The sequence below is a fragment of the Bactrocera oleae genome, chromosome 2 (genome assembly GCF_042242935.1).
Source record: "Bactrocera oleae isolate idBacOlea1 chromosome 2, idBacOlea1, whole genome shotgun sequence".
NCBI lineage: Eukaryota > Metazoa > Arthropoda > Insecta > Diptera > Tephritidae > Bactrocera > Bactrocera oleae.
Window position 1 is genome coordinate 92,179,057 of NC_091536.1, and position 19,265 is coordinate 92,198,321.

The 19,265-nt window shown below is 32.3% G+C and overlaps 1 protein-coding gene and 1 long non-coding RNA gene across 3 annotated transcripts in view; one reads left to right on the plus strand and one right to left on the minus strand.

Annotated features, from left to right (window-relative positions):
- hth (Meis homeobox homothorax) overlaps positions 1–19,265 on the plus strand; it is a 302,627-nt gene that overhangs the window by 247,198 nt on the left and 36,164 nt on the right. The window lies entirely within an intron of this gene.
- LOC118679846 (uncharacterized) lies at positions 8,588–9,877 on the minus strand. The gene is made up of 2 exons (XR_004975347.2): positions 9,617–9,877; positions 8,588–9,477 (listed from the first exon to the last, which is right to left on the minus strand). It is a non-coding gene; the product is annotated as an uncharacterized lncRNA (long non-coding RNA).

The window sequence follows — 19,265 nt, forward strand, 5'->3', positions numbered from 1 at the left end:
GTATGTGTTCTTATGTGGCATGCGAGTTGTGGAGTGCGGCAAGCCCAAACCAAGCCGAGGCACTAAAATGTCGCCCACGTTGTGATTTCTATGCTGATTTTTTCCACCATTCAAGGGATACTTCACCCTGTGATGCAACAAATCTGTGCAACATACATACATACATATTTGTTGTGCGTGCGCATTTTGAATAAAATAAAAGATGAAAAAAGCAGCAACAACAACGAAATAAATTAAAGTCAAGTTGGTGCGCATGTGAGGTAGACTGCATACTGCGCATAGTGTGCAGTGCAGCGCTGAAAGAGCGAGGGCAAAGCAAACTCCAGCTTATGCGGCGACACACCACAATGCGCTGTGAGGGGCAGCATCATTTTTGTCAACTGCAAACACGTTTTTATGCTTTATGTTAGTGATGAGTGGTGTTGTTGTTATTGTTGTTGGTTTTAGGGTTTTCGTTGCTGTTGCTGCCACACGCATGCAATGTCCACAGGCATGCATATGCGCCTTGTCTGTTGTCACGAAAAGACGGCAGAGCAAGAACATACAAGTAGAATCCCAACGAAAGAAGTATAAAAAAGCACACACACACACAAATGAATATCAGAACACCCAAAAACAAATTAAATCTACCGCCATTAATCTTAAAGGTGAGTGAGCAGCCAGCGACAAATAAAGGCACACATCCGTATATGTAAATGTATCACAACAACAATGCGTCTCCATTGACAACTGGCTTATAGTAAACATATTTATATGCATATATAAAGAAGTCTATAAGATTATAAAAAAATAAATAAATAAATCGTTAAAATCCTGCATTATCTTGCATGCAACATACTGCATATTTTTATTTATTGTATTTTATTATTTTTATGCCTTATGTTGCACGCCAACGCCTTGGCTGACAGTTGAACTGTATTTGGTTTTTTTGTCTCCGCCGTTTCATAATGAAGGTGAGATACATTTCAACTGCAGCTCGTAAATTTTTTCACACTCAGCGCCTGCCTGGTCCCTGTCGCACATCTGTAAACTTGTGAATTTGCATAAGCTTGCTGCCATCAGCGCTTGCCCCCTCCATCAACTCCTGCACTCTACAACAGCTTTGATTTCTGCTTGGTTTTTTTGGATAGTAAATATCGTACCCTCATGAAATCACTTGCTCGCGTTGGCGCAATAAATTTGCCAAATTTGACAATTATGAACATTATTAATAAATAAAATAGACAATAAATAAATTGCCATTTGCATATGAGATTGATGTGAATGTGTTTCATCTGTATATACAAATTCTGATATTTGTTTGTGTGTGAAACTGTGTAAATGCTGATCTTTATTGCCAATTATTTTTTGGTGTTGATAAAGAGTAAAAAAAAAGAATGAAAATTATGAGAAATGTAGACGGTGAAATTTAAGGATTTATTAAAATTGAATTGTTTTTGTGATTTTTACGATTAATGAGACGGAAGCGCGATTTTAATATTCACTTGCTTCTTGCGTTGTATTGTTATCAAAAAAAAGTTCAGATCCGGTTTTTGGATTTTATTTTTTATTTATTTTTTTATTTTTATATTTTCTTTTTATTTTTTTTTAGATTTTTTTCTACTTTTTAATAAATTTTTGCAATTTTCCTAAAGTGTTTTAATTTTTATTTATTTTATTTTATTTTTTATTTATTTATTTTATTTCAATTATTATTTAAAATTAACCTTTTTTGCTTATTTTAATATATATTTTTTAATATTTTTTAAGTTTTTTCTAATTTTCAAATTGTTTTTTCAGTTTTCTCTAAAAGTTTTAATTTTTCATTTATTATTTTAATTATTGTTTAAATATTTTACGTTTAATTTTCTCACTTTTAATTTTTAATTGGTTTTTAAATACATTTTTGTAATTATTTTTTCTAAAATCTCTATTTTCTTACTTCTTAATATATAATTTTTTTTTTAATTATTTTGTTAAACTCTAATTTTAATATTAATTTTTCATTAATTATTTTAATTATTGTTTTAATATTTTACGTTTTATTTTCTCATTGTTAATTTTTTCTCTAATGTTTCAATTAGTTTTTAAATAAATTTTTGTAATTATTTTTTCTAAAATCTTTAAATTTTTTTCTTTCTTCTCAATTTATAAATTTTTTTTTTATTAATTTTTTTGTTAAATTCTGTATTTAATTTACTTTTGCTACCACATAGGTAATATGAGACCAATAATAGTTTTCTTTAAATATCATTGATTAATAATTAAATTATATACTTAGTTAGCTCTAAATACTATGTTGCAAGTTCACTGTATTTAAGAGCGCAAGTAACGATCGAAATGCTGCTAACATTTCACCCATCAATATATAAATTAATTCCTGCTATGCACAGTCTTTTGCCCGAGCTCAATGATCCTTGACCCCGTTGATTGGCATTGAGTAATGTTGCACCATCGCCGTCACCGTAAACTTTGCGCAGTCCGAACATAACGCAATCAAACTGTAATTATATTAAAATTTCATATTAAATTTTATTGATTGCCTCACTTCAAGTGTACTTGCTGCCAAAGTACTATTATTCGTTTTTGTTCTTATTATATTGAGCGCTTTATACCAACGTCCATTAAATTTGCTGCCTGTTGTTAGTGTAAAAACTATGTTTTTTTCTATTTATTTTGCAACATTGGTGTTGTTGTGTAAAGTTCGTGTGACCCGTCGATAATGCGGTCGAATGTATCGTTAACTTCCACTGCTTTCAACTTTAAGCTGCAGCAGCACAAAAAAATATTATATGAAACATCACCTCCCGCAATATCCCTTAGCGCTATTACCAGCAACAAAATAAATATAATCTTTGTTGCACATAAAATGGAAAAGAATACGAGAAAAACATAACCGAAAAGAAAGAAAATTGCTTAAAAGTGGCAAGTTCGCAAACAAAAAAAAAAACATAGAAATATTGAAAACGGCTGTTGTGCGCAGTACAACAAAAAAGCGGCGTAGAAGATGGGCAAAAAATTATGACAACCTGGCATGAGAACCTTAAAAACCGCAAAATTCATATAAAAATAATGAGCGTGGATGCTGGATGCTGGATGGCTGTCTGGCTAACCGATTCGGTGATCGGTTGCACTTTATGCTCTTGGCTATGCTGAGGCGTTGCACGTTGCAAGGGTAAACAAAAGAGCCGCTATGGCATACGAACGAATAGCCAACCGCCAGCCGTTTTGGGCCGTTGTGGACAAAAGCTCAACGCAGTCGGGCAGTTCGTCACAGTCAGTCAGTTAGTCGGACAGTCAGTCAATACTGCACAGGCTCTAGAAACATTCACATTTACTATAAATGTATATATAGGTACATTCACACACAGACTGTTGTGTGCGAAAGAATGGCAACAGAGTCAAATGTGCAAGCCGGTAAAAATGGTTTTTGTTAAAAAGCAAAAAATTGCCACAAATCGCTGCAGCGGATGAATTAAAAAAAGCACGTAAAAATCGAACACGTTTGAGGCCACAAAACAATGCAACACAAAATTGCAACGGATCACACAAATCCGCCATAAAAATGTACGAGCTTGTGTACAAGCGCCGAAAAGGCCGATACGACGACAACAACACTACTTGCCTAGCTGCTCCGACGAATGCGGAATGGATATATTCGTTAATACCTGGTTAAAAGGAATTGCCTGCAATGTTGCAGTGTAGAAACTATTGGAAAAAAATATCAGCAGCGTTGCAAAAGCCAAAAGAAGCGAAAAATTATTATAAAAATAATAATAAAAGTGTTGAATTTTAAATAAAAATCGTTGAGTAAAAAGCGCATACGCAAACTAAAGCAGAAAAAGTCTTATTGGCTTTATATGTTCATGCCACTATAACATTACATTGTTATTGTTGTTGCTGCGGCAATGGGTAATGCTGTTAACTTTTGTTGTTGTAGCATTCTTATTGTTATGCGCTTGTTTTTTGCTGTTAATCCTCGTTGTTGCATTGCTGTTGCAAGTTGATGGTGTTGCTTGATTGGTGATCCATCATAATTTTGCTGTTGTTCGCAAGCTGTTTGCGTCATTTTACGTTTATCACGTAATTTATTATTTCTATTTTATTTTATTTGACTTTTTTTTTTGGTTTGTCAAATTGTTATCCAATTACTTGTTGTATACTTTTTACATATAAATAATTAATTGATGCAAGTGTGGTGGAGATTTTTGTAAAATTACTTAAAAATTAATTGAAATGAAAGTAATATTTTTTTTAATTGTCCTTCAAAATTACATTTATTTCCTTATATTACAATAACAATAAACACATATATATATACACAGATAGTATGATTATATACAAATTTTATATTTAATTTATTGCTTGCCTCACGTCAAGTATACTTGCTGGAAAAGTACTATATTAGTTGTTGTTGTTATTATATTGAGTGCTATAAGAATTTCAGCAAAAAATTTATGTTGTATGTATTTATGTTTATGTACTTTATTCTCCACTACAATAGTATTTCTTACAAGAAAATAGATACAGTAGCTCCTTAAACCTAAAAATGTTTAAGTTTAACTCCAAGAGCGGTCAAGTAATACTTTGAATATATAAAGTAATCAATTGCAGACTCTATCGAATGCAAAAGTAATATGAGTTTATAATAGTGTAATAATTAACAAAACAAAAGAGAAAGAAAAATATTATATTTACTAGTATTATTGGCATTTTGGTACATTTCGAAATATTTAGGATCAAAAATATTGTTTTGTTAAACCAATGCAAAAGCCTTCGAAAAGGGTAAAAAGCGAAAAAAAATCATAGTAGATTGAAATTCATTGGAATAAGAGCATAAAATAACAAAATTTAAGGAATACTATTCTACGGGCCATCTGAGTTCGGTTAAAAAGCAGTGCGGGGGGGTTGAATTTTTAACTTCAAAATTTATGTGCAAAATCGAAAAAATTGGTTTTTGGGTTTTTATTTTTATCTTATACAACAAAATTTTACTTACCTTATTATGTCCCAAACACACTGTAATTTCTTTAAATTAAAATATTTATTTTTCTCTTTATTTGAACTTAATATAAATTATATATATATATATATATATATATAAATATTTGCGGGTTTCAAACGAAAAAAATTAATATAGATTGCAACACAAATGTGTTTGCCTCACTGGTAAGGCTCAAGCTCTTCGAAAATGCACATATTCCAGCTAGAACTAGTTTTGATGCCTTGAAAGCGAAAACGACTTTATTATGCAATTAATTTCAGTTTTCGAAATTTTAAAACCAATTCACATACAAATTATCTAATTACATTACTTTTCATAATTATAAATAATCTATTTAATTACACAATTTTTCCATTATAAAATTCAATTTGTTTTACCCCCTTTCTACTTTATTATGCTTATTGTTTTACGCCGCAATTAAAAGTGAAGAGAAAACGCGATAAAATCTCACTTTTTGTTTTGCTGCAAAATTTATAGCATTTTAAGTGTAGCTATAAAAAATAGTATAATATGCATTAAAAATAATTAAATCCAACATTGTTGCTGAGCTGTTGGCGCTGCTGCTGCGCTTTAAGCTGCGACCGCACATTTTAAAATGCAAAACCGCAAAACACACGTTATTTTCCCCAGATTTAAGCGCGGCACTCGCTACGCCTATCACTATAATTTAATTAAAAGTTATATATCTCTTTCGCAAAACGAGCAACAAAAACAAAAATGCGAAATTATAACGTTGAAAGGCAAGAAAAATGTGTAACATGTTGCAAAAACAAAACACACAAACAAAAAAAACCAAAAAATGTTGCAACAATTGAAAAATATTTTCCGCGCACAGCCTACGCCAAACACATGCAGTTGCAACAGCGCCACGAAAATCACAAAACCTCACCGCAAAATTTATCACTTAATTGCAAAAAATTAATGCATTAAAAATTATAAATAACACGGCAGCCAACTGTAAAAATGAAAGAAATTAAATGAAAAAGTGTGCAAAAAGTTAGCTGCAACAACAAAATAACACGCAACATTCCAGCTGTCGATAGGCGTAGGTGCAACGTGGAGTGTGGCAGCATTGATTTGGTGACACATTTGCCTATACCGTTAGGTTATGTGTTGCATTAAAAGGCAATGCCGCAAACGACGCAAACACGATGTTGTTTGCAACAAATTACGCGGCGACCGCACATCAAATTAAATTTTCGCGCCAAGCGAGCAAATGGAGAAATTCAGAAAAATTGGGAAATAAAACAACAACACGAACAACAAAGAAAAAAAAAGCATCGAGGTCGCAATACCATAACGCAACTTTGCACCCTATCCACGCTGCATTGACAACAACTAAAACAATGGGGTAAAAAATACGCGCCACAATTAAACAAAAAACACAAAGAAATGCGAGTAAAAAATTTTGTTATGCCACAAATATGCACAATAAAGTGCATTGCGGCGAAAATAATGCAAAATGAAAACTTTAATACAACAAAAACAAGTGACTCTTACAGCGCATAGCCAGTAATGAAAAATTGATGCGAATGTGCAACATAAATCCATCAAGCGCACCCAAAATATAGGCGACACATGTATATACATATATATCTCCATAACCACCTCATATGACTCCGAGATGTCGCTTATAAAACGACAACAACATAAACCGAAAAATCCATTGCACTATCTACTGTGTGCGCCCAGCGCAGTTCCGACACAGCTCAGCGCGCCCATAAATGTGCGAAAGCGCAAAAACACCAATTTACAAAGCGTCGGCATGCGGCGGGGTTGGTGGAGTGTCGCTGTGCGCCTACAACTTAATACACACTTTCAATAACAAATTTTCCAATTTTTATGCATAAAATAGAGATATATTGTGCATATGTCTAGATGTATGTGTGCGCGTGCGCGTTAGTGTGAGTGCGCGCGCGAAATTGCAACAGAAAAGTAATAATTCACAATGGAAATACACAACGCTATGAATGCCGAAAAGTCGGCGTGCGCTGTGGCGCTGCATATTGTTTGTTATATTGGGGAGATGCTTACGGTTTAGTGCAATCAGCAGCCTTGTGTGGCATGCAGCAAACGACAATGCACTGTTGTTATATGGTTCAGTGATTGGTTGTTTGGTCGGTGTGGTTTACGGGCTGGTTTGGTACGTTTGATTGTTGCGGTGCGACTAAAGGCGCGAATGGAGGTGGAAAACGTATTAAATATATGACCTCAGAATGAAAAAAAAATAAAAAATATATACATATATGTATGTAAATAAATATAAAACAAAATGGAAAAAAATAAAATAAAAGTATGAAAACGGCTTCGCTATTAAAAAATAAATTCATATAAATATACCGAAAATTTAAAATATGACAAAGTATTTATGCTGATATATAGTTTTGGAGCATATTTCTTTTACGAGTAAAGCTAGCCGAGTAAAGCTAGCTAAAGCTTAAAGTTAAGCAACGAAACGATTTTGAAAAACTTTGCTAATCTCTTCATAAAAGAGTGCGCTAACGAAATTGTGCATTAAATTTGTTGTTTGATTATAATTGTATTCGAATAAGCGTTAGCGAGTAGCGTAGCGAACACACTATACCAGCTGTTACATTACACTAAATTATCCTCTAACATCTTCTGGGTCTTTCTTTCGTAAAGAAATACTTTTTTTCGGCGCCAAATAACATTTTTAACCACTTCGTTTCATTGGCCCACATATTCTATAAAAAATGTTGTATTTGAATTAAATTCTCAGTTATTAAAATATTGTATTTAAGTAAATACCTTTTGCTAAATATAAAATTTTGTATTGTCATTTTGACAACTATTTAACATATGAGCCATATAGCGCTAAAAAAAGAGTTAATTAACTTTAATGAGATATCTGCTTACTCTCTTTTATCAGTTAGATTCTTTCTTGTTGCTTTTACATCTCAATTTTTTGGCAAGAACGCAGCGCCACCTGATAACGAGCTGAGAAATGGCGAATCGATGGTGACTAATATATTTTTGTAAAACCACAAAAAGTTTCTTTTCTCTTGATTTAGTTACTTCTCTTTATTTTGCTCAATTTTCAGCTTCAATGCAATTTTTTTAGGTTGAATGCTAGGCTGCTAGTCTACAACCTTTAAGAGGCCTAACTTTGTTTCTGATATGATTTTTAGATAGTATTTAAATATACCTAGAACGCAATAATAAAAATATAAAAATTTTCAGATGATAAGGCCAAAAATAAATTTCCGTCTTTTTCCAAGACTATGTTTACGCCTAAAGCAAAGCTAACTAAATTTAGTTTCACCTCACTAAAACTGTACTGCCTTTTAGCTGAATATTCAATTAATCTATAATTTGTGAAACCAAAAATATAATAAATTATTGCATGTATTGATTTCAACAGATAAAAATTCATACAAAAACCCCACTAGTCACTTGGCAATTTGTACCAAAAAAATTTCATATTTTAAATCGTCAGAAGAATTTTTACGCTCCCCAGCCTGTTATTGGCACATCCTTAATTAGACGTCATTTATAACAAATATCAATTATATTGTGCATAAAAAAGTCCCGCAAACGCTTACAACGCGCCTTGAACCCCCTCAAACTGAACACCTTCATAACTTAACTGATAGCAAGCCTTGATAAGAGATTATTTAATATAAATTTTTATGCAATTTACAAAAATTATTAATGACTTAAATAAAAATAATTTACAATCGAGCGGCAACATAGGCAGCAGCCAACGCAGTTAAAAACAATTTGATCTTTCAATTCCAGCAGCGCTTTAAAGGTGGACAGCTAAATGCCACCGCAGCGGCGGCAATCAATAATCGCATAGTAAACGAAGTAAACAAAAGTGTTGTTGTTGCTGAAACGTTAACTAATATTTTTTATCAACTTTTTATATGAGTTTGTGTGTGTATGTGAGTTACTATTTATCTCAGCGCCATTACCGAGCGCTTACAATTAATGTGCTACTCGCTTAATATTATCAGCGCAACGCCTACGAAATGCCAAAATAACGCCACTATTTCGCCGAAAACCAAACGAGTTGGGCACAACGAGAAAAAAAAATAGAAAAATACTTTGCCGCAATTGATTTAGATTGTGTGTTTTTCGAATTTTTAGTTTTCGTGTTTTGTTTTTTTTTTTCGTGTTGCAGCTGCGCAGCTTACTTGGCGGCCGCAACTCATCTGCGAAACTTGTTTTAGTTGCATTGGCAATGCTGCTTTGACTTCTGCCCGTTGTTAGTTGCGTGATTTATGCACTTTTCCAGTTGCCATTTTTGGCAAATGCGCACATGTTGCAACTCAAACTGTGCCGCCACAAGCGTTTGAGCAAAACATTCGCGCTTGTTGTTTGTGTTTTTTTTTTGCAGTGCGAATTAACTTTTTTTTTTTTGTTTTTGCACTTTTGCTTGTAATAGATTTCACTAAAGTTTGGTTGTTGTTGTTTTCTTTTTAATTTGTTGCTTCTGTGCAATATTATTTTTAAGCGCTGCGCAAATTTGCCTGTGTCAAAATGAAAAATATTGATAATTAATATTTTTTCAATTGCTTTTCAAATACATTTAAAACATTTGTCATTTGCGTGTTTAGAGGACGCACGCGCACCTCAAAAAAATATATAATTTTGAAAAATTGTTATTACTTTTTTAAAAGTTGTGTTGATTTGTCAAAGCTGCAAGCGGTTTCGCGTCTAGTTTTCGCATAGATGAAATGTGTTGAGGGCGAATTTGTTGCCTTTTTGGTTTGAAGTTGACGAAGTTAATATTTCATAGCTAAACTGATCAATTTTTATGCCTCTAGAAACGTTCAAATTTTTTTTATTTAAATACCTGTCGGATATTTTGACGTTATAGCTGAATTTTGTAATAAAAAAAAATTTACAAAAATTTCAAAAATATTTTAAACAAATTGTAAAAAAAATCTTCTAGCACATATTGAATTTATATAATTCTAAAAAAGCCGAATTTTGTAAAAAAAAACAAACAAATTTTTAAAATATTTAAGAAAATTTATAAAAAAAAATATTGGGCAAATATTGAATTTGAAAATTGCTGAAATTATTAACTTTTATTTCTTACACAATTTTTGGAATATTTTACCGTTGTAGCTGAAATTTGTAACAAATATCCTGTAAAGGAATGAAATTGCGTACATATTTTTTGTTTTTGTTTTTAATTTTGTTTTGGTTTATTAGACTTCGATTTGTAAAAAACTAGTTTCAGATTTAAGAAATAAGTCACTCTTACTATATTATTACAGTACTGAAACATTTGGAGTAAATATTGTATTTCTTTAATTAACAACGCTTAGACATTCAGAAAGATGCTTCACTGTACTGAAATATTTTTCTTCTTCGAAATAGCTAATGACAAGCTTCTTATTTTTGTATTATTTTCCTTTGACAATAAAATTAATTAAGTATACGCACAGTGGCACTCAACATGTTTACCGCAATAACACTTTAGGCTGCAAAACAAAGCGCAAATTAAACTTTGAGACACGCACACACATACACATATATGTATGCATCTACTATATTATCCGTCATGGCGTTGTACTCAACAGCAGCACAAAACTCAAGTGCAGAAACCAGCAAAGCAACTTCAGGACCACCCACATATGCAGACAGCCTTTAGAAACTTCATAAATACAAATATATTTGTTGTTGTTTTTACTTATACCTACGTTTATATGCTATTTATATAATTATATGTATTATGCGCATATTATTGTTGTTTTGTCTGTATTTTCACAATACACGAAGTCAAGCATAAAAGTATGCAACGCTGTCATATCAAGCTTGAGAACAGAAGCGCGCATCTAACTAAACAAACCGCTAAATATACGCGTCTGCACGTCTACTTATGTATGTGTGCTATATTAAGTGTTTGTGACACTTCAGTACAGATGTAGTGGATTTGCTCGAGTGCCACTCACTCATATGTATGTATGCATATGTGCAGACATAGAATGGCACTTTTTTCCGCCGCTTTCAAGCACCTACAATGCAGCTATTGTTATTATTGTTGTTTTGTTTTAATTTTTTTCACGCAGTGCCGCTTTGTTTTTGCCATTCAAGCGCAGCTTTCACTCGACTACGCTTCAAGTGTTTACGTATATGACTTTTACTCAGCGAAGTAGGCAGCCGATGAGTGGAACAACAAATCATAAATATATTTAAATAAGCAAAGGAGTTGTTAAGTTAAAAACGCACACGATTTTGAAGTGTTAATTGACTTATTTTATGCTTTGTCGCCAAGCGCACAATGTTGAGTTAAACGTATTTGAAAAACCACCCAGGAAGCTGTGGCTAATTGAGCGACGGAGCTTTAACAGTGAGGCGAGAATAAAAGTTGAAGAATAAAATTAAAAATTAAAGAAAGAAAACATGTTTTTCTGGTCTATTGTAGTAAGACTTTAGACGCGCTAAAAACTCCAAAGAAGTATGCTAAATTATTTTTGTGAGATTTATATAAAAATAAGTTACAAAAAATTATGTAAAAGCTGCAGAGAGATTTTACAGAAACAAATTAGAGAGAAATGATGCTTTTGAAAATAATTTAATTAAACAATTTTTCTTTATAACCATTTCTGCTAATAGTCTTCATGACATACTCAGCGTTAGCAGCCGCGCATACGCATTCTTCATTATATATTTAATGCTTCTAGTCAATAAGGGCAAACAATATTCTGCCGCCTTTAAAATTATACTTAGTCTCGTCGAAATTCCATTCAGTGGCAGCATTCGAGCACCCTTTTAAGTTTCAACTAACTATGCAATTATTGTATGATGTATAAAGCTACTTCAAAATATCAATCAAACCTGCACCATTAAGTGAATGACACAAATCACTCAAGTGGCTGCGGTGAATTTGACGTTGCCGCGCTGTGAACACACAAGCTAACACATACACGCACTAATACAGATATATGTGATTCGTAGTGATTTTAGTTGCAAAGTGGCAGCAATGCTAATCACTGCCGCACACGAACACGCGCCACTTGAGCGGCGAGCAAATTATAAATGCATTTGCTAATCACAAAGAAATTCTTGAGTTAAAATCACTAAAGAAAAACTGGAAATATGACAAGTCAAGTGTGTAAATAAACAAGAGCGAATGCTTAAGAAAGTGAGGCACTTGATGGCGCAGAACTAAAATAAAAATAATTTCAACTATTTAGAAAAAAATGCGATTGCAATTAAAAGTAGGGGAATTGTGCCACCCACAAGCAATACAATTCATCAGAAAGGCTAGGCAAAATTGCCTGCGCGAAAGGGGTTCATTAAGTGCAAATGGAAAATTAGTTATTTTTAAATACTAAATAAAAAAAAAATATTTATTTTTCCAGTTGTGGTTTAAATTATATTTTTAAAATAAACATGCACGCTTTCATTCGGAAAATTCATTTACGGTAAATATTGTATGGTAGATCGAAGGAATGAAGAAGGAAGATCACTTCTCATAAATATTGCTGTATACAAGAGTATATAGTTATATATATGATTTAATGCATGCATTTTCCAGCGCTAATGGCTTGTAATGCATTTGATTGTTTACACAAAACACTGCCAATCGCTTGTCAATCATGCGGCTGTTTTTACTTCACGAAAATAAATAAAAATTTGGAGTTAAGTGAAGTTTATGGAAAACAAATGTGGAAAAAAAAATATTTATTTGTATATAAGTCTACATATATGCATATGTTTATAGCCTAACAAGGCGAGGAGTCTACCATATGTTAATATATAGCTCAATGCAACGACTGTAACAGTTTTAAGTCAACATGGTATATAACATATTCGAAAATATACTTTTCGTCTTGAATTCATACATTTTAATACTTGTTTAATTTTCCGCAACGATCTTTATATGCTTACGCATATTTAAGATATCTCCATATATAGTATAATAATCATGTAAGCATGTGAATTACAGCGTTTCTTAAAGTGTTTTAATTAAACAACTGCTTACCATATGCTGTTGTTGTGCCGAAAAAAAAACATTTTCCTAAAGTTTTGCGAAATTCTGCCGAGTTCAAATTGATTTTGTAGGCCCGACAGTTGTGGGAATGGCTTATTATTCATTATTCGCACGATGTTGGAATGGTTAATATGTGTTTAGAGCCTATGTTGTAAGATACTTCTATTTCTTCATGATCCCTGTGCTTTCTTTTTTGAAAATTGAATAGAAATAAATATATCTAAAGCTTTTTTGTTTGAACTAAACGGCAATGTAAGTCAACTAGCGGCAAATTCTCTTTCTTCCTTAAAAGAAGGCTTCCATATTATGTTATCTGAAAAACAATTTAGGATAAGCATAATGTTAATTTTATATCGAAGTATTTCTACGATTTAGACGTACATATATTGCACTAGTGGTTTGTGAAATGAGCTGAGTATTTGAACCACTTTACTCTCATACAAACTTTTCTTATTTTAAGACAAGAAAAATGTCAACTTCGGTTGCACCGAAACTATAATATGCTTCACAAATAAAAAAGCACGTTTTCCATGTAAGAACTTGATTTTGATTGGTCAAATTGTAAGGCAGTTAAATGCTATAATAGTCTAATTTCATCTTTTTCGATAAATTAGCAGCTTCTTGCAGATAAGGGAACGTGTGCATAAATGTCAGATCGATGTCTCAAAAACTGAGCGACTAATTCGTGTATATACAGACTCAACTCGTACCGCTGATCGTTTTTTTATATAGTTATATTTATAGGGTCTCCGAAGTTTCCTTGTGAGTCTTACAAACTTCGTTGCTAACTTAATATACTCTGTACAGGGTATAATTTATAAAAAGGGGTAAATTCTTCTTAACATCTTTATTCAGCATAAGTGTTTTATGAATTTAAATTATTTACAGATTTCAATGTTAAAGACTATATGAAGTTGTCACTAACAAATATACTCCAAATGGTTTCATCTTTATTTTTAAGAAAGCATAAAGCGGCAAAAATGATAGCATTATTTCGTACATCACATATTTTAGTAACAAATCTTTAAAGTATTGTTTCACTACTTCTTAAACAGCAACAATTCGCACTTCCAGCTCTCAACCTCTATTTCGAAGACATATAATCTGTTCTAAAAATTAGCGCTCAATCGCATTCTCAATTACAAAAACTATATCAGCGCGTGAAAAAATTGCCGCAGTAAATCGAAAGTGAACATTAATCGTCCGTTATGAGCTATAAAAATAATATACGACATATCAATTAAAAAAAAGAACAAAAAACACAAAAAAGTGACTTTCAGTATAAACCTTGTCTGCTAGCGTACGTGCCTATTTGTGAAATATAGCAGATAACTGAGGAAAATGGAATATTCTTAATAAATGAATTGAAGGCCTTTTAAGACTATAAGTATAACTTAATTTTAGCTATATAATTTAACAGCACAAAACTAATCAATACTTAACTGAATGCAATAAAATTAGCATATCATGAATGAGCTAGCGATCTCTGTTAAAACCAGTGGCAATGATTAGTGAAAGTGTACAGGGTTTTTACGTTGATAAACCGCTGTTAAGCTACATAGGTATACATATATAACTATACTACATACCGATTTAGAAGTGACGTGCTTATCGGCCGCTCTTACGTTGAGCATTTTTGCTCGCCATTTAATGACTATTTAATTTTTGTATATACATGCTGATTAATAAAAAAATAACATTTCAGTTAAATAGCACATACAAATTCTAAAAATTACTCAAAGACAAAAACAATATTGAACTTTAATATAAACAAATTAAATTTTATTTCACTTATTGTACTGTTAGAGCATATAAAAAGGGAAATTAAAAAATCATAAAAAAACGTAATCCGTAATCAGCTTCGGCTGTAAACTATTGTACATTGATTTTTCCTTTGACTTCACATTTTTGCTGGAAATCTTATCTTCGTGTTGGTATGCGCAAGCAAATTAGTATGCATGTATGTAGTTCGATACAAGATTTTATGCGCTTTTTTTCATTTCGTTTTCGATTAAACGACTGATAAGGTCATATGACATTTATTTCTCGTTATGGGGGTTTTTCCTGCTGCTATGGCATAATAACTTTAACTGTCTTGTTGGCTTACTTTTTACTTAATTCATTACTTTAATTTTTTTTTTTTGCAAAAAATAAATGAAATCATTTTGCTATATAACTATACGAAACGTATGTGATACCTTCTGCTTCTTCTTATTGCACTGTGCGCCATGGCTTTCCATCGATTGCTACATCTTTTTATTATATAATATATTTTTGCTGATTTCATTTATTTGTGTTTCCGGACATTTAATTTATTATTGGCTTTAGTTACAGCTACTACACACTACTACCGTTAGTTATGCATACATATAGCGGTGAATTTGTGTGGCGCTAGCTTTGAGCTTCCTTGTTCCGCTTAGCTTTATGCTTGTATTATTTGGTTAGTTTTTGCTTTTCATTCGTAGGAGTTTCAGTTAGTTGTACTTCATTCTTCGCACTTTTCACTCTAGTTTTTTTTCTCTTTTTTTTGCCGTTCGCTTATAGTTTTGCTTTTGTTAGCATTCTACAATTGCGCAAAATTCCAATTTGCAGTAAATTTTGTGATTTTCCTTCAGCTCCACTTGCTATTAGCTCTACCTATGCTCATGTGCTCATATGTAAGTGTAAGTGTAGTAAGTAGCAAATCTTGCCAGCGCCAAATGTCTGCCAATGTGCATATATACACACATACATACAAGCATATTTACTTGGAAAATGTAGCTCAAATAACCTTTGTGTCGAAAAATATGCTTACAGTGGCATACATAATATATATATATATATATTTTATATTATGTACATCATATAGATGTATATGTACTAATGTATATAACAAATAACTGTACAATTCATTGTATGTGCTTACTTTTAACCACTTTTCATTATAAATAACCGCCCTGTTCCACCTTCTGTGTATTCTTAATAGCTTTTGCTGCGCTTCGTTTTTCGTTGTTGTAATCTGAGTTACATATAAATAGTATTTTGACATTTGCTTAAATGCATTTTAATCGTTTTAATTTTAATTATTATATTTTAACAATATTTTATTATATTTTCTCATAATTTTTTGTTGCTAAAAAGTAGGGAAAGTTAAAAAAAATTTGCAGAGGCTCTTGTGGGTAGCACAAAAAAATTTAGACAAGTTTGTTTTTCTTGCTTTTTTAAAGAAAACGCATTAAAGCTAAGCTGCAGTCAAGCGTTCTATTGAAATAAGTATTAATTATTTTTTAAATCATAACTGTATTTTTTTTATAATTTTTAGCCTAAATATTTAATTATATTCAAAAGTATGCAAGTTACCCTAATTGTTTAAGTAGAAGAAACAAATCTAGTTGCATAAATTATTAAAAAAAAAAAAAAAATTATTTATGCCTGTTAAGTGCCCTTTCTCGGTGCTATTTTTTTTACACCACAAAGAGTTATTTAAAAAAAAATGTTTTTCCTGTTTTTGTTGCTTTCTATATTTTAAACCCTTCAGCCAACTCTTTTTCACATATATTTTAAGATTTTGATGTATTATGGTTAACACAAAACTTTATGATGCCAAACAAAATGATGGTAAAAGTTTATAATAACTTCACCACAGTTTGTACAATAGTTTAATTATTATTTATTAAATGAAACTTTCAAGCACTTTTACGATCGCATAATCATGTCAAAATGCGTCCAATTCATGTACTTAGCCTGTAGAGGGTGGCTAATAAATATTTCGGTTTATCTTTAACACCTTCCGTTCAAGTTTTTCACGCATCTGGTCTGGCTGGTATGTGACTAGGTGGCGTTAGAGACTTATTAGCATATATAAGCACATATATAAGCCATACTAATATTTTTCGAAGCAACAAATAGTAAAAGCAGCTTATCAACCTCCAAAATTTAAAAATATATTTTCTAAACAACAACAACAACTTATTTTTCCACTACGCACCACAATACACACGCATATAAACATACAATACATACATTCAACTAAAAGCATTTCTAGTGTAAACCGGAAGTTCGATTTGATTAATCGCATTATACGCAGAGTAACGCAGCCAAGAAGGTGGAACATTTTTGCAGCTACCGTTGTATGAAGATGAAGACCTAAATGGAGGTGTATGCTTAAAAGCAAAAGCCAAAACCAAAAAGTAAATAAAATAAAAAAAAAAATTCACTGTGAAATGAAATTAATTTTCAGTGAGATTAAACAAAAGGCGGCATTGCAGACAGACGCGCTTTCGAAATGCTGTTGAATTTGCTATTATGCTAATTTTTATAGTGTTTACGCTGCGTAAGAGGATTTCTGATTGCTCAAGAACAGCAAAATAACCTTAATATATACACACACATAAATTAAGTTCGCGCGCGTATTTATTGAATAGCCAAACAATGTAATAAATGCATTAAAACTAACATTCAAAATATTTTTGGCATTTTAGCGGCGGTAATACGCTCGACGCGCTTTACAATAATTCATTCAAATTTTCGGCGATAAATTAAAAATAAAAATTAAAAAACACTCAAAAAACCATAAATTGTAGCAACGCCACGAAAAGTGTAAAAATGTGATGTGCTCAAGTGGCGGATTATACGCTTTATAGTTTTTATTGCAGCACGGTTGCTTTTGTGGTTTGCAACATTACATAAAACAAAACAAAAATAACAGAAGACAACAGAAGAGAACAATACATGCGCATACAAATAATCACTTTTTACAACTTCATTAAATGTTGTTTATGATGCTCGAAATTGATTATTTCGCCACATTGCTGCCACATTCGCCATACTCAATCGCATGGCGGCACCACAACTGTTGCGCCATACACTTGTCCGCCACTTGCAGCATTGATGCACTTTGATATATGCATACATATGTACATGTGTATGTACAGCGTTGTGCTGACTCTTTGCATGCGCACTTGAATGCGCACAGAATCATCGTAAAATCGTAAAAGCATCAGTGGAAAAGAACATGAAATTGATTAATGCATTTATGGCGGCGCGGCCAATGCGGCAGACATCTGCTTAAGTATGTATAAATATTTAAGAATATACATATATATGTATATAGATATATATATATGCATATATAGATATATGCGCTTGTATTGCCAGAAAGGAAGCTAAATGCATATGCGGTGCGGCATATAATGCGACGAACGTCTGCCGCGACAGTTCATGTTGGCTAGGTGGCACTCAGCTGCTTGCCACAAATGCATGGTGCAACTTATTTATTATATACATATCTACTACACTATTCGATATGTAAATGCAGTTGATGCCGAAAGTGGAAAAAAATCGAAAACAAATCTCAACTCAACTAAAGCTTACAATGCGCGCTTCACCATCATTACCATTACCATTTCCACTTCCCAGCCCATTTCCATAACTACTTCCACCACACCACTTGCAAACACACGTTGCATATATTGTATGACCATCTACTTGTACTTAAACTTGAAAATTAATCTTATGAGCGTGTTGCTTATTGTTATAATAACGATGTGCAAAAGCACTTGTAATGGCTTACGCGCCCTGCCTGCTTGCCTGCTGGCCTCTTAAGCGCTGGAGTGCAACACATGGCACAGGAATGCTGCAACACTACACTCTTTCTATATCTGCGTACATACATACATATATCGCTATTTTTACTACGAATAGCTGAGTTTGCTCGTTGCAACATAGCGTTGCATAGCGTCCACTTGAGCAATGAATACATTATTTATGGTTTTGTCGAGTTGATTTTGAAGTAAACTCTGATTTCCCGGCGATTAAAGTGGTTTTTAGTGTTTTGATAGTGAAATCGAAAAATGATGTCTTTATTTCGATTGCAGAATTTTTACGTATATTTCTGCAACATGCAATTCATTCAAGCTAACTGCAAGTACTTGTGAGTGGGACGATCGTTAAGCAATTGATCGTACAACAAAGATAAGGGAAGCAGCAGGCAGAAAGTAAAACTGCAGGAAGAAGGTCTCAATTTCAATTGAAAGGCGTTTATTTAGTTTTAAAAAAATTGCAATTTCTACGTAGACGTCTTGAAAAACGATATTTATATAAAATATAGTAAATTAAGTAATAACTAGTGGAGATGATCACTAAATTCTTGTTACTCTCGCCTACCTTGTACCGAATATAATACGCTTAAATGGTTATATTTACTTGTGAGTTCCAAAAAAATCGAATATATATACATACATATATTTGAATATATTCTCTGAGAATTTCAAGTTGATCCAGCAAATATTGTAGTTTCAGATATTGTACTTGTAAGAAATTTATAACTTA